The sequence below is a fragment of the Monodelphis domestica genome, chromosome 7 (assembly GCF_027887165.1).
Source record: "Monodelphis domestica isolate mMonDom1 chromosome 7, mMonDom1.pri, whole genome shotgun sequence".
Lineage (NCBI taxonomy): Eukaryota > Metazoa > Chordata > Mammalia > Didelphimorphia > Didelphidae > Monodelphis > Monodelphis domestica.
Genome location: NC_077233.1, coordinates 260,692,750 through 260,705,535, shown reverse-complemented (window position 1 = coordinate 260,705,535; position 12,786 = coordinate 260,692,750). Strand labels below are relative to the sequence as shown.

The window sequence follows — 12,786 nt, the reverse complement described above, 5'->3', positions numbered from 1 at the left end:
ATTTGGGGAAGACAGGACAAGAGTAGAGGATAAGGTAAGAGGGATGGGGTTTTCCCTATTATCGACAAGTAGCCTTAGCTTAGGGAATATTGGGAGGAGTAGCAATCCAGTCACTCTTGTGAAACAGAATCAATCAGAGAGATAGGAGGACAACTGTCTTTCTTCTTCCTTCAAACTCAAGTCTCAGAGATACAAATAGCTCTTCAGGCTCAGCCACCACCATCAGCCACAAGCAGTCAAAAGCTGAGTCCATAAGCCTCTCAGCCTGGTTCAGCCTGGCTTGGCTTCAGCTGTTTTTCCCAGTAACATTCCAATGGAATCTTCATTTTGATTGACAGATGATCCATACTCAGCTTTTTCTGTCCTTTGAATGTAATGCAAATTCTATTCCACAATATACCACAATTTGTTCAGCCATTCCCCAATTAAAAGGCATCCCCTCATTTTCCATTTTTTTAGTCAGCACAAAGAGCACAGCTATGAATATTTTGGTACAAGTTTTTTTTTCTTGTGATCTCTTTGGGGTACAAACCCAGCAGTGTTGTGGCTGGATCAAAGGGCAGGCAGACAAAAACAAACTTTCAAAGAATGGTAATCTTTGGACTAGAAAAGGTGGCGCAAAGAAAGGCTTAAAATGAGGTGATTCCTATGAGAAGTAAGGAAAAAGTGAGAGAGAACCAAATCATCCTTGATGAATTACAGTCACTAGGTTTATTTGAACTACATGCAGAACACTTAAAGAATTAGCAGATGTAACGGCTAAGAAAGAATGTAGAGGAGAAGTACTATAGAAGTAGAGAAAGACTAATGTCATATCAAATAAAAAAAATGGGAAGAGAATGGACTGTGTAAACAATAGGCAAGAGAATTTAACTGATTTCTGAAAACATTCTACAATATCATACAATTTGCATGATGGGGAAGAAAGTATAGTAAGCAAAGAAAGAGTGCATTTGATTGACAGGGAGCATGTGACACAGAATTACATGAGAACCGGGGTCAAGATTCCAAAGGGGCTGTGGTCCCAACTGAAACCAGACTTGTTGGTGAAGTTTTTGGAGGTAGCTGTGATGTCCACCTTTCTACAAGAGTTTTGGCACTTGTGAGATACCAGCTTGAGGTGAGAGAGATTTGAACAGGCTTCTGGCAATTAGATTGAAGACCAAAGAAGAACCATCAAATCTCTTTTGGACTTATTTTGGACTTTACCTCTGGGATCTTGGCCCATTTCTGGACTCAGTTTGTGAAGTTCTGTTTGGGGGGAACCTAACTTATTTAGCTTAGGTAAGTTATCCAAAAGAATAGTATTAAGGGAAATTACTTTGGGGATAAGATTAAGAAATCTTCCTTCTCCTCTGTTACCCTCATTCCCATCCCATTTCCTTATCAATAAACTTAAAATATTTAGATGTTTACCTCTTGTCTCGTCCCCTTAAACATTCCATAATAACAAAAGAAGAATGATTAGAACAGGGAGAGGGAGAGAGAACATCTAGAAAAGGAGGGGACAATCACAAAGAGTCCATGTGGTTTTATGAAGAATAAGTCACACCAGATTAACCTCCATTTCTTTATTGATAGGGTTACTAGACTGGTAGATTTGAGTGTGATAAAGATAATACCAGATCTTAGCAAAGCAATTTTAAAAGTCATTCTATCATGGAAAATATGGAAGATGTGTAGGATACATAGTAGGGTTATTAGGTTGATTGATGTATTCAGTAGCCAGTTGGTTAACTGGAAGTAGTCATCAATCCTTTGATGTCACTTTGGAAGGAAGTCTCTACATTACAGTAGTTGGGGCTTGACACTGGCATGTTTATCAATGAATTAGATACAATCAGAGATAGTATGCTATCAAAACATTTTGGTAACTGACCTTCATAAAGATCCTTCCCTATCAGAACTGTCCTCCTCTGGAGGTTGTCTATATAATCATGTCCAGACCTAAACCTACTACTCCAGATGCTATCTGACCAAAGCATCCTACAATGGGACTAAAACAGAGGTATGATATAGCCAGCCAGGAGAAAATTTTAATAATGTATATAAATTTAAAAATATATTATACATACATTATCTCCCCACCCACTGCCCCCGCCCTGAGAATTGGTTGTCAAATATTTACCATTACACTGTTGAACTCCAAGATTCTGTAAAAATAATATTGGTGAATTATAAATGTTAAGTATTTAGATGGAAAAACTATTCAATATAGGTTCAAAACTGTTTGGTTACTTTTGATAGATGTAATCAAAAGTATCCTCAGTGATGAAGTGAAGCTGAAATATGAATTTCCCTTCAGGGCCAACCACAAAGATGCTAAAGAGACTCTTATTATAAAAATAAAGTATTTATTGAAATATATAAGGATAAAAAAAGGATTTCTAATTCTAAGGGATTCTAAATCCACCCAAATAAACTCCCTGGTTCCGCAAGGAACCAATTCTCCTGTGTTTCAGAGATTACACTACTCCTGACTAACCTAAATAAAAACTACTGCTATTATCCTTATAATTCTTAACTTTGCCTTCAAATTATAGACTAGCAAAGGCTAGCTGATTGAGTCTCAACAAGAATCAAGATAGGAGGAGGCTGAGTCAAGATGGCGGCCTAGAAGGAGCAGAAGTTCAGACCTCTGAATACCCTTCCTTACGGATCACAAACTGAATGCTCCTAGGGGACTGAAAATAAAACCTAACAACAAGATAGAGCCAAGAAACCCTCTTGCTGGACTCAATTCAAAAAGTGCACGCCCCCCAAAAGCCAAAATCCGAGAACACTCGGGTTTAAGGGAAAGGCAGAATGAAGGTCCCAGGACCCCTCACCCCTACCCACCTAGAGCGTGGAGAGTTCAGCAGCAGTGAGAACTTCTGGGTAGGCAAAGATGCTGGTCTGGAGGGTGTACCTTGTGGGCAGGGCTGTACCAAGCACAGAGCATTGAACACAGATGGCAGGGAAGGAGCTAAAGAGGGAACATAGAGCTGGCAGCCTGGCCAGGGCTGTGGAGATCCTCCATATTTGCTGAAGCCTTACAGGAGTTGTTGGCCTCAGAGCACACCCAGCCCAACCAAGCTGAACTTATTCCTATCAAAAGTCTTCAGAACTCAGGGAAGTCCAGGCTCCACACCCCTCCCTCATTGACTGTTGGACTTTAATCCAATCAAAAGCCTCCAGAGGACAGGGAAGCTCAAACTCCCAACAACCCTCCCCCAGAGACTACACCAAGAGATCTTCTGTCAAAGCTCCAAGAGGGGAGACTGACAGAAGCTCCCAAAACAAAAAAAAATGAGAGGATCAAGAGCACAGACAAATATGGGGAGCAAAGAAGGGGTGGATATGAGCAAACAACAGAAAAAGAAGAAAGACATTACAATAGATAGCTTCTATACAGTGAACAGAAGAGAGGGGGAGAGATCAGCAAATGATAAATCAGAAATCACAGCGAATTGGATACAGGCTATGGAAGAACTCAAAAAGCAATTCAAAACACAATTAAGAGAGGCTGAAGACAACTTTAACTGCAAAATAAAGTCATCTGGAAACAGAAAACACTGTCTTGAAAGTCAAAATTAATCAGCTGGAAAATGAGGCAAAGGAAATGAAAGATGGGGTAAAGAGGATGAAAGATGACCTCCATAGAAAATCAGAACAGAAGGAGAAGGATGATCAAAAAGCCAGGGATGAAATGCAGGCATTAAGAACCAGAATACAACAACTAGAATCAAGTGACCTCACAAGGCAGCAGGACACTATAAAACAAAACAAAAAGAATGAAAAAATTGAGGAAAATATGAAGCATCTCATTCACAAAACAGAAGATTTAGAAAATTGTTTGAGAAGAGACAATTTAAGAATCATTGGTCTACCAGAAGACCATGACAAAAGAAAAAGCCTGGACACAATACTACAGGAAATTATTCAAGAAAACTGCCCTGATATTCTAGAACATGAGGGAAAAGTGGAGATTGAAATAATCCACAGATCACCTCCTGTACTTAATCCCTAACTGACAACACCCAGGAATGTTATAGCCAAATTCAAGAACTATCAGACCAAAGAAAAGATATTACAAGCTGTCAAGAAGAAGTCATTCAGATACCATGAAACCACAGTGAGGATAACACAGGATCTGGCTGCATCTACACTGAAGGTCTGAAAGGCATGGAATATGATATTCTGGAAAGCAAGGGAACTAGGTGTACAACCAAGAATCAACTATCCAGCAAAATTGACTATATTCTTTTTTTTTTTTTTAAACCCTTACCTTCCGTCTTGGAGTCAATACTGTGTATTGGCTCCAAGGCAGAAGAGTGGTAAGGGCTAGGCAATGGGGGTCAAGTGACTTGCCCAGGGTCACACAACTGGGAAGTGTCTGAGGCCAGATTTGAACCTAGGACCTCCCGTCTCTAGGCCTAGCTCTCAACACACTGAGCTACCCAGCTGCCCCCCAAAATTGACTATATTCTTACAGGGGAATGTATGTTCATTCAACAAAATAGAAGCATTCCAAGAATTTGCAAAGAAAAGACCAGACCTGAGCAGAAAATTTGACGTCCAAGCACAGAACTCAAGAGAATCATCAAAAGATAATTTAAAAAGAGGGAAAAAAGAAAAACAAAACAAAATAAAAAAAATTTTTAAGAGACTCAATCAGCTAAAATGATATGTATCCCTATAAGAAAAGAGGTCATTGGCAACTCCTAAAAACTGTTGTTATCACCTGGGCAGCTAGAAGAATTGCACTTAGAGGGAACAGTCACAAACTGTATAGGATAAAAGGACAAGACATAAATAGGTATATAGATATATGTATGCATAAATACATATACATGTGTTTGTATATATATATATATATATATATATATATACACACACACAACTAGAGCTAAAAAGAGATGTTAATACTAAAAGAAATGGGAAAAGAAACAAATGGGGGCAAATTCATATGTCACAAAGAAGCTCATGGAGGGAGGAGGGAGAACATCAATACACTGGAAGAGTGAAGATGTTGGAGATAGGAAATACTCAACTCTTATGTACTTTGAAACTGACCCAAAGAGGGAAGAACAATCCAATCCATTGGGGCAGAGAATAGATTTGCACCCTATAGGGGAGTAGAAGGGTAATAAACGGACTGGTGGGGAGGGAAGCAGTAAAAGGGAGGGAGAAGGTGGTGGTGGTGGGGTAATTTTAGAATGACTACAGGGGAAAATAAGGGAGGGAACAAGAAGGGAGGGGGTACAAAAGGGAAGTAAAATAAGGGTGGGAAATAGGGGTACTGATTAAAAACAAACATTGGTGTAGAAGAAAATAGTGAAAGAAGAAACAGAAGGATCAGGAGTAGAAATAAAAATGCTGGGAAATATACAGCTAGTAATCATAACTCTGAATGTGAATGGAATGAACTCCCCCATAAAATGCAAGGGAATAGCAGAGTGGATTAGAATCCAAAACCCTACCATATGCTGTCTACAAGAAACACACATGAGGAAGGTAGATATGCATAGGGTGAAAGTAAGATGATGGAGCCAAATCTATTGGGCATCAACTGATAAAAAGAAGGCAGGAGTCACAATCATGATATCTGACATGATATCTCTTTTGGTCTGTGCTGAATGCCCTGTATTGGAAAAGTTAAATGCTGCATATTCACATGCATTTCTAATACCAAAGACATAACTCAAGGCTACAGAATCACCAATCACCACTACCCCTGTGCTTTTTCTTGCCTGGTTGCAGAGCTTGCTGTCACACCTTGGATCTCATCAGTAGTGCTTAAGTTTGTAATATTTTTTAAATATGTCAATACAATAAAGTCATTAACTTGTAAAAAAAATAAGTAAAAATAAAGTAAAAATAAATCTAAATAAAGTAAAAATAAATATAGTTAAAAGAGATAGGGAAGGTAATTACGTCCTGATAAAAGGTAATATAGACAATGAGGAAATATCTGTACTCAACATGTATGCATCAAATGGCATAGCATCCAGATTTCTAAAGGAGAAACTAGTGGAGCTCAAGGATGAAATAGATAGAAAAACTATACTAGTGGGAAACCGGAACCTTCCTCTATCTGAAATAGATAAATCAAACCAAAAAATAAATAAGAAAGAGGTAAGAGAAGTGGATGAAATCTTAGAAAAATTAGAGTTAGTAGACATGTGGAGAAAAATAAATAGGGACAAAAAAGGAATATACCTTCTTTTCAGCAGCACATGGTACATTCACAAAAATTGACCATGTATTAGGCATAAAAATATTGTAAACAAGTGCAAAAGAGCAGAAATAATAAATGCAACCTTCTCAGATCACAATGCAATGAAAATAATAATTAATATGGTACATGGAGAGGTAAATCAATAATTAATTGGAAATTAAACAATATGATTCCCCAAAACTGGTTAAAGAACAAATTGTAGAAACAATTAATAACTTCATTGAAGATAATGACAATGATGAGACATCCTTTCAAAACCTATGGGACGCAGCCAAAGCAGTACTCAGGGGGAAATTTGAGTTCATATATTAACAAATTAAGAAGGTCAGAGGTCAATGAATTTGGCATGCAAATTAAAAAAAAACTAGAAAATGAACAAATTCAAAATCCTCCGAAGACTAAATTAGAAATCCAAAAAATCAAAGGAGAAATTAATAAAATTGAAAGTCAAAGAACTATTGATTTAATAAATAAGACTAGCATCTGGTACTTTGAAAAAAAACAAATAAAATAGACAAAGTACTAGTCAGTCTAATTTAAAAAAGGAAAGAAAAAACCAAATTGACAGTATCCCAGATGAAAAGGGAGACCTCACCTTCAATGAAGAGGAAATTAAGGCAATCATTAAAAACTATTATGCCCAATTATATGGCAACAAATATGGCAATCTAGGTGATATGGATGAATACTTACAAATATATAAATTGCCTAGACTAAAAGAAGAAGAAATAAATTACCTAAACAACCCCATATCAGAAAAAGAAATTGAACAAGCCATCAAAGAACTCCCTAAGAAAAAATCCACAGGGTCTGATGGATTCAGAAATGAATTCTATCAAACATTGAAAGAACAACTAATCCCAATATTATACAATCTATTTGACAGAATAAGCCAAGAAGGAGTTCTACCAAATTCCTTTTACGACACAAACATGGTACTGCTCCTAAAGCCAGGCAGATCAAAAACAGAGAAAGAAAACTATAGGCCAATATCCTTAACAAACACAGATGCAAAAATCTTAAATAGTATACTAGGAAAAAGACTCCAGCAAGTGATGAGGAGGGTTATTCACTATGACCAGGTAGGATTCATACCAGGAATGATAGAATGGTTCAATATTAGGAAAACCATCCACATAATTGACCATATTAATAAGCAAACCAACAAAAATCACATGATTATCTCAATAGACACAGAAAAAGCCTTTGATAAAATACAACAACCATTCTTATTGAAAATACTAGCAAGTATAGGAATAGAAGGACCTTTCCTAAAAATAATAAACAGTATATATCTAAAACCATCAGCAAACATCATCTGCAATGGGGATAAACTAGAAGCATTCCCAATAAGATCAGGAGTGAAACAAGGATGCCCATTATCACCTCTATTATTTAACATTGTACTAGAAACACTAGCAGTAGCACTTAGAGAAGAAAAAGAAATTGAAGGTATTAGAATTGGCAATGAGGAGACCAAGCTATCACCCTTTGCGGATGATAGGATGGTCTACTTAAAGAATCCTAGAGAATCAACTAAAAAGCTAGTCAAAACAATCAATAATTTTAGCAAAGTTCCAGGATACAAAATAAACCCACATAAGTCACCAGCATTTCTATATATCTCCAACCCATTTCAGCAGCTAGAATTAGAAAGAACAATTCCATTTAAAATCATCCTAGACAAAATAAAATACTTAGGAATCTATCTGCTAAGACAAACACAGGAACTATACAAACAAAACTACAAACACTCTCCACACAACTAAAACTAGATCTAAACAATTGGAAAAATATTGATTGCTCATGGATGGGATGAGCTAACATAATAAAAATGACAATCCTACCCAAATTAATATACTTATTTAGTGCCATACCCATTGAACTACCAAAAAACTTTTTCACTGAATTAGAAAAAATATAACAAAGTTCATTTGGAAGAACAAAAGATCGAGGATATCCAAGGATATTCAGGGGGAGGGAGAGAGGAAGGAAGGGAAAGCGGGATGAAGTGAGGGAGGGAGGGAAGAAAGGAGAAATAGAAAAGAAAAGAAATAAAAAGAAAAGAAAGGAAGGAAAAAGCAAGAAATAGTATCACTCTTCATTAGTTAACAATCTAATAGAAGAAAACAACATTTATACAAATCATAGCATCATGAAATCACTTTAAGACTGAAAGGGAACTTAGAGGATATTTAACCTGCCCTACTAATCATACAGAAAAGGAGATCCTGAGAGATTAAGGGAATATACTACAAAATTCATTCAAAGGGCATGGGATGGATGGAGTATGGAAGGAGAGAGCCCTGGTGCCTAGAAGAATCAGGAAAGGCCTTTTGTAGAAGGTAGAAGAGAAAGCCCCCAGAAAAGTCTATTTGGGAGTTTTAAACCCCTAGTCATCACTGACAGTAGCAGGAATGTGTTTGAATGTTCTAAACTTCAGTGAAGTTGAATAAATGATGTGAAACTCTACACTTCATGAACTAAGCTTACGTGTCTAAAACTGATGTAGTAGGTACAGTTATTAGGGGAATTATGGTAATAGGAAATGCTAAAGCCTTAGTACCAGGAAGTCAAGTAGGGGAAAGACCGGATCTTCAATTTCTTCCCCAACCCTACTTCCTGTTCCTCTACAACTGTCTTGAATGTTCTTCTCAGAAATGGTAAGTTTGAAAGTTTCCTCTAATAACTAACTCTCACAATTAAATCTTTCAACTAAGAGGTCTTTTATTCTTATAGGGGAGGTAAGGGGAAGGGGAAGGGGTGAGAGGAAAATAGGTCTCCCTAATTTTATGTTATCCCTGTTGATTGATGATTCTAAGATATATTCAAATTCAGGAAATAATGTTATTTTCCCTAAAGGGAGATCTTGACAGCAAAGGCTGATGGGTTTCTTCTGAGCTAAACCCAAAAGTCTTCTCAGCACTCAGTCATATGGATAACCAATGACCAAAGAGAGAGTTTGTCTTCCACCTTTCTCTTCCAATAGCCAGAGAAGGAAGTGAAGTTCAAGCAGCTGGGCTTCCCAACTGCTCCCTTCAAGATTTCATTGGAACTCTCTCCATCTCATTTGATTGGTGTTTTACCAAGTTCTAAGCTTCTTCCTTTTTCTGCAGATCCATTTTGTCACTTCTCAAAATCTTCATTTACACTAAGGATATGGAAATGTCTTCACTTTCTTTGAAAGGTTAAGCATATGTAATTAAATTACCTGTGTGTACTGTTCTACAGTGGAAAAAGTAGAGCAAAGGAAAGCAGTACTGGAGAAGCCAGGGAGAATGGGAGGAAGGCCTGCATTCATAAAGCTGGGTTTTAGTAATAGAAATCTCATTTTGACCCTGTGTGATAGGCTTCAAAGAGGGAAATGAAGGTCACTGATGCTCTAAAATGATCTCTTTTGGCCCCAGCAGGGAGAGCGCGGGCCTGTTGGCTGCACGTGCTGGCAGCAGCAAGATCAGATGGGTTTGCACAACTGTTTCATGTTGGTCTGAGCTGCTCTGGGTTGCTGGCTTCGGCACCTTGCCCTCTGCAAGGTATGGGAGCTTCAGGGCAGCCCCGGAAGGAGTTACGCAGCCGGCCTCGCGCAGACCTCTCCAACATTTGGATTCCTCTTTGACATTGATGGTGTGTTTATCTGTGGCCACAAAGTGATCCCTGCTGTCTTGGAAACTGCCCAAAAGCTGGTTGACTCACATGGGCATTTCTGAATGCCAGTTGTCTTTGTCACTAATGCTGGAAATTGTGTACCACATGTAAAAGCTTAGGAATTGTCATACCTCCTGGGTCTGCAGGTTGAACCAGAACAAGTAATACTTTCCATCAGTTCCTTGAAGTTCTTCTCAAAGTTCCATAATAAGCAAAGGCTGGTATCAGGCAGGGGCCTATGGTGGACAATGCCCAGAACTTGGGCTTCCAGAATGTGGTTACTGTTGATGAGTTGAGATCTGCATTTCCTGTACTTGACATGGTTGATCTTGAATGATGGCCAAAGACTATGCCTCCCTTGACATCTGACTTCCCCCCCATAGAAGGGGTACTTCTCTTCAGAGAGCCAGTCTGCTGGGAGACAAGTCTCCAGCTCATCATGGATGTCCTCAGAAATGGGAACCCTGGCACAGGGCTGGCAGTAGCCCCCATCCCCATCTCCCTGTCCATGCCAGCAGCATGGATCTCCTTTGGATGGTTGAAGCCATGATGCACAGGTTTGGCCATGGCACCTTTCTTCTCTGCCTGGAGAGCATTTACCAAAAAGTGACGGGCAAGGAATTGAAATATGCAGTCCTGATGGGGAAGCCCACCCTCACTACCTACCAGTAAGTAGAAGTTCTGATCGGGCATAGAGCAAACTCTATGCCATTGGTGATAATCCAGTGAGTGATAACTATGGTGCCAACCTGTACAACTGCTACCTGCAGAAGAATGGGAAGGGTCAAGTACAGGAGTCCTATGAAGCCATTGAGGAAAAGCAAGGACCACTGACTGCAGAGATGCTTGTCTGTCCTAGTACGTAGTGAGGTATATAGCCCCTCTCGGGGACAGACAGACACTCCATTCCATGGACACCGAGACTTTGTCCTTGATCCCAGCCTGTTAGAAGTTTCCCATGTGATGGATGACATAGATAAGGCACTACAACTGATTTTCTGTGAGGAGGGCTGGGACCAAGTACCGGAGCTGTGGAAGCTGAGAAAGGATAAGTGGGGTGGCCAAGGGGAAGAAGAAAATGGGTCCAGGGGTTGGCAACTGTAGATGGCTGGGGAGACCAGGATGTCATAGACCATTCTTAGGGCCCAGTTACCCAGCAACCACTCCTCCCCCACATTGGACCCCACAGAAATAATGATGATATTGACTGTAAGGAAGAGACTTGACTTTTAGTCCTCTCAGGTACAGGCCATAGGAAAATAGATTAGGCAGCATCCTTAGTGGGAAATCAGTATTTCTAATTCTGGTACTAATTGACAATATATTATCATGACTGGTCTGTGCCTCTTTTCATCACAAATTAAATGGGACTAGATGTCTCTACAAAAGAAGGAAGTGAAAAGTGATGGTTTGTAAAAGGACTTTTGCCCTCATCAAAGGATGCTGTTGCATGGGTCTAAAGCAGAACTAACATTCAGAGAATGCTTTTTAGTATATTTTGAATGGTGTCTAGGGGTCCTTGCACTGATTTTTAAAAATTAAAAATACTGAAATGAAAATAAATTTCCATTATACTATCTAGTAAGAGATTCTCTTTCTGGATGATGTAGCAAAAACTTATTTGGGAGTAAGTTGTTAGGGAACTTAGGGGAAAGATTTTTGTGATATTTTCCTCTCCAGATAATACTGTGATAATTTTCCAAAGAAGAATGTGTGTTTGTGTGTGCGCACATATGTGTGTGCAGGCACTTGGGTGCATATGAGCCTTTATATGACTTCTTTGCTCTCGTGCAATGATTATTATGTGTGATTAAACCTGTCGCTGTGTTATAATGAATTATCAAAATTAAAAAAAAAATTAAATGATCTCTTTTCTTTTTCTCTCCAAGTCCTTTGTCAATGATCTCTTTCGTAGGTGTGGAGGTAACCCAGAAGCATATAAAAATATACAAGGTTAAGAACCTTGGATCTCTAGATTCATTGTCATCTCTAGTGTTTCCCTCTTGTGATTGGGTAAGTGAGCTGGTCATAGAGACACCGAAAGTTATGCATACTTAATTTGACCAACCATTTCTGACGAACCAGGAGATTCCTTTTTCTCCCCTTTTTGTGTAAGGAAATAGGAAAAAGAGGGAAAAAAAGAAAAAAAACAAATTGAGATGGTGATTGTAACCTCACCAGTACAGCAAACTTCTAGGTGAAGAGTTTCCATCTGGTTAACACAGGTCTTTCCATTTTGTGCACCTCATAGTCTTTCTTTAGCAGTGAAAATACTAAACAACTTGCCAGAGCCACATAGCCAATATGTAACAAAGATGAAACTTGAACCCATGTCTTCACAGAAGGCTCTCTATCCATTGCAGCACACTGCCTCTCAAATTTTTGCTAAACAAATATTTTGGAATTCTGCCAATGCCTGCTTAGCTTTTTGAATCAATTTAGTGTACTCAGGGTTGAACAGTCCCTCACCTTCTTGTAAACCTGGTCATGCCTTTGGAAAGAAAATTGTCACATGCATAAACAGAATTAACTTATATAGAGTTCTTACCCAGCTGGATTATTCCATTGCTTTGTTGAGTGGTAAAAATCCATTTAAAATGTGAGGCATCAAGGAATATCTCCTCTTGGGGAAAAAGATGTAACCTAAACCAAGCATGACCTGCAAGTCAATGCAAAGAGCTCTATTAGAGCCTGAGATATTAACCTATAATATTCCTTTTATGATTTTCAAGAGCTTTTGTTTCTATGATCTCATTTCAAAATCAAAACAACTGGTGGTGAACAAAACTAGACAGAGATTATTATCCCTCATTTTACACATAAAACACATCTGAGAGTTAGAAAGATCAAGTTACTTGTCCTGAATCAACATAATTATCCTTCAGAAGATGACCAATAATGGCACCATGTGTTCTATTTTT

The 12,786-nt window shown here is 38.5% G+C and overlaps 1 pseudogene; it reads left to right on the top strand.

Annotated features, from left to right (window-relative positions):
- Positions 1 to 2,805: 2,805 nt before the first annotated feature.
- On the top strand, positions 2,806 to 11,450 carry LOC100019522 (haloacid dehalogenase-like hydrolase domain-containing 5; annotated as a pseudogene).
- The last annotated feature ends 1,336 nt before the right edge of the window (positions 11,451 to 12,786 follow it).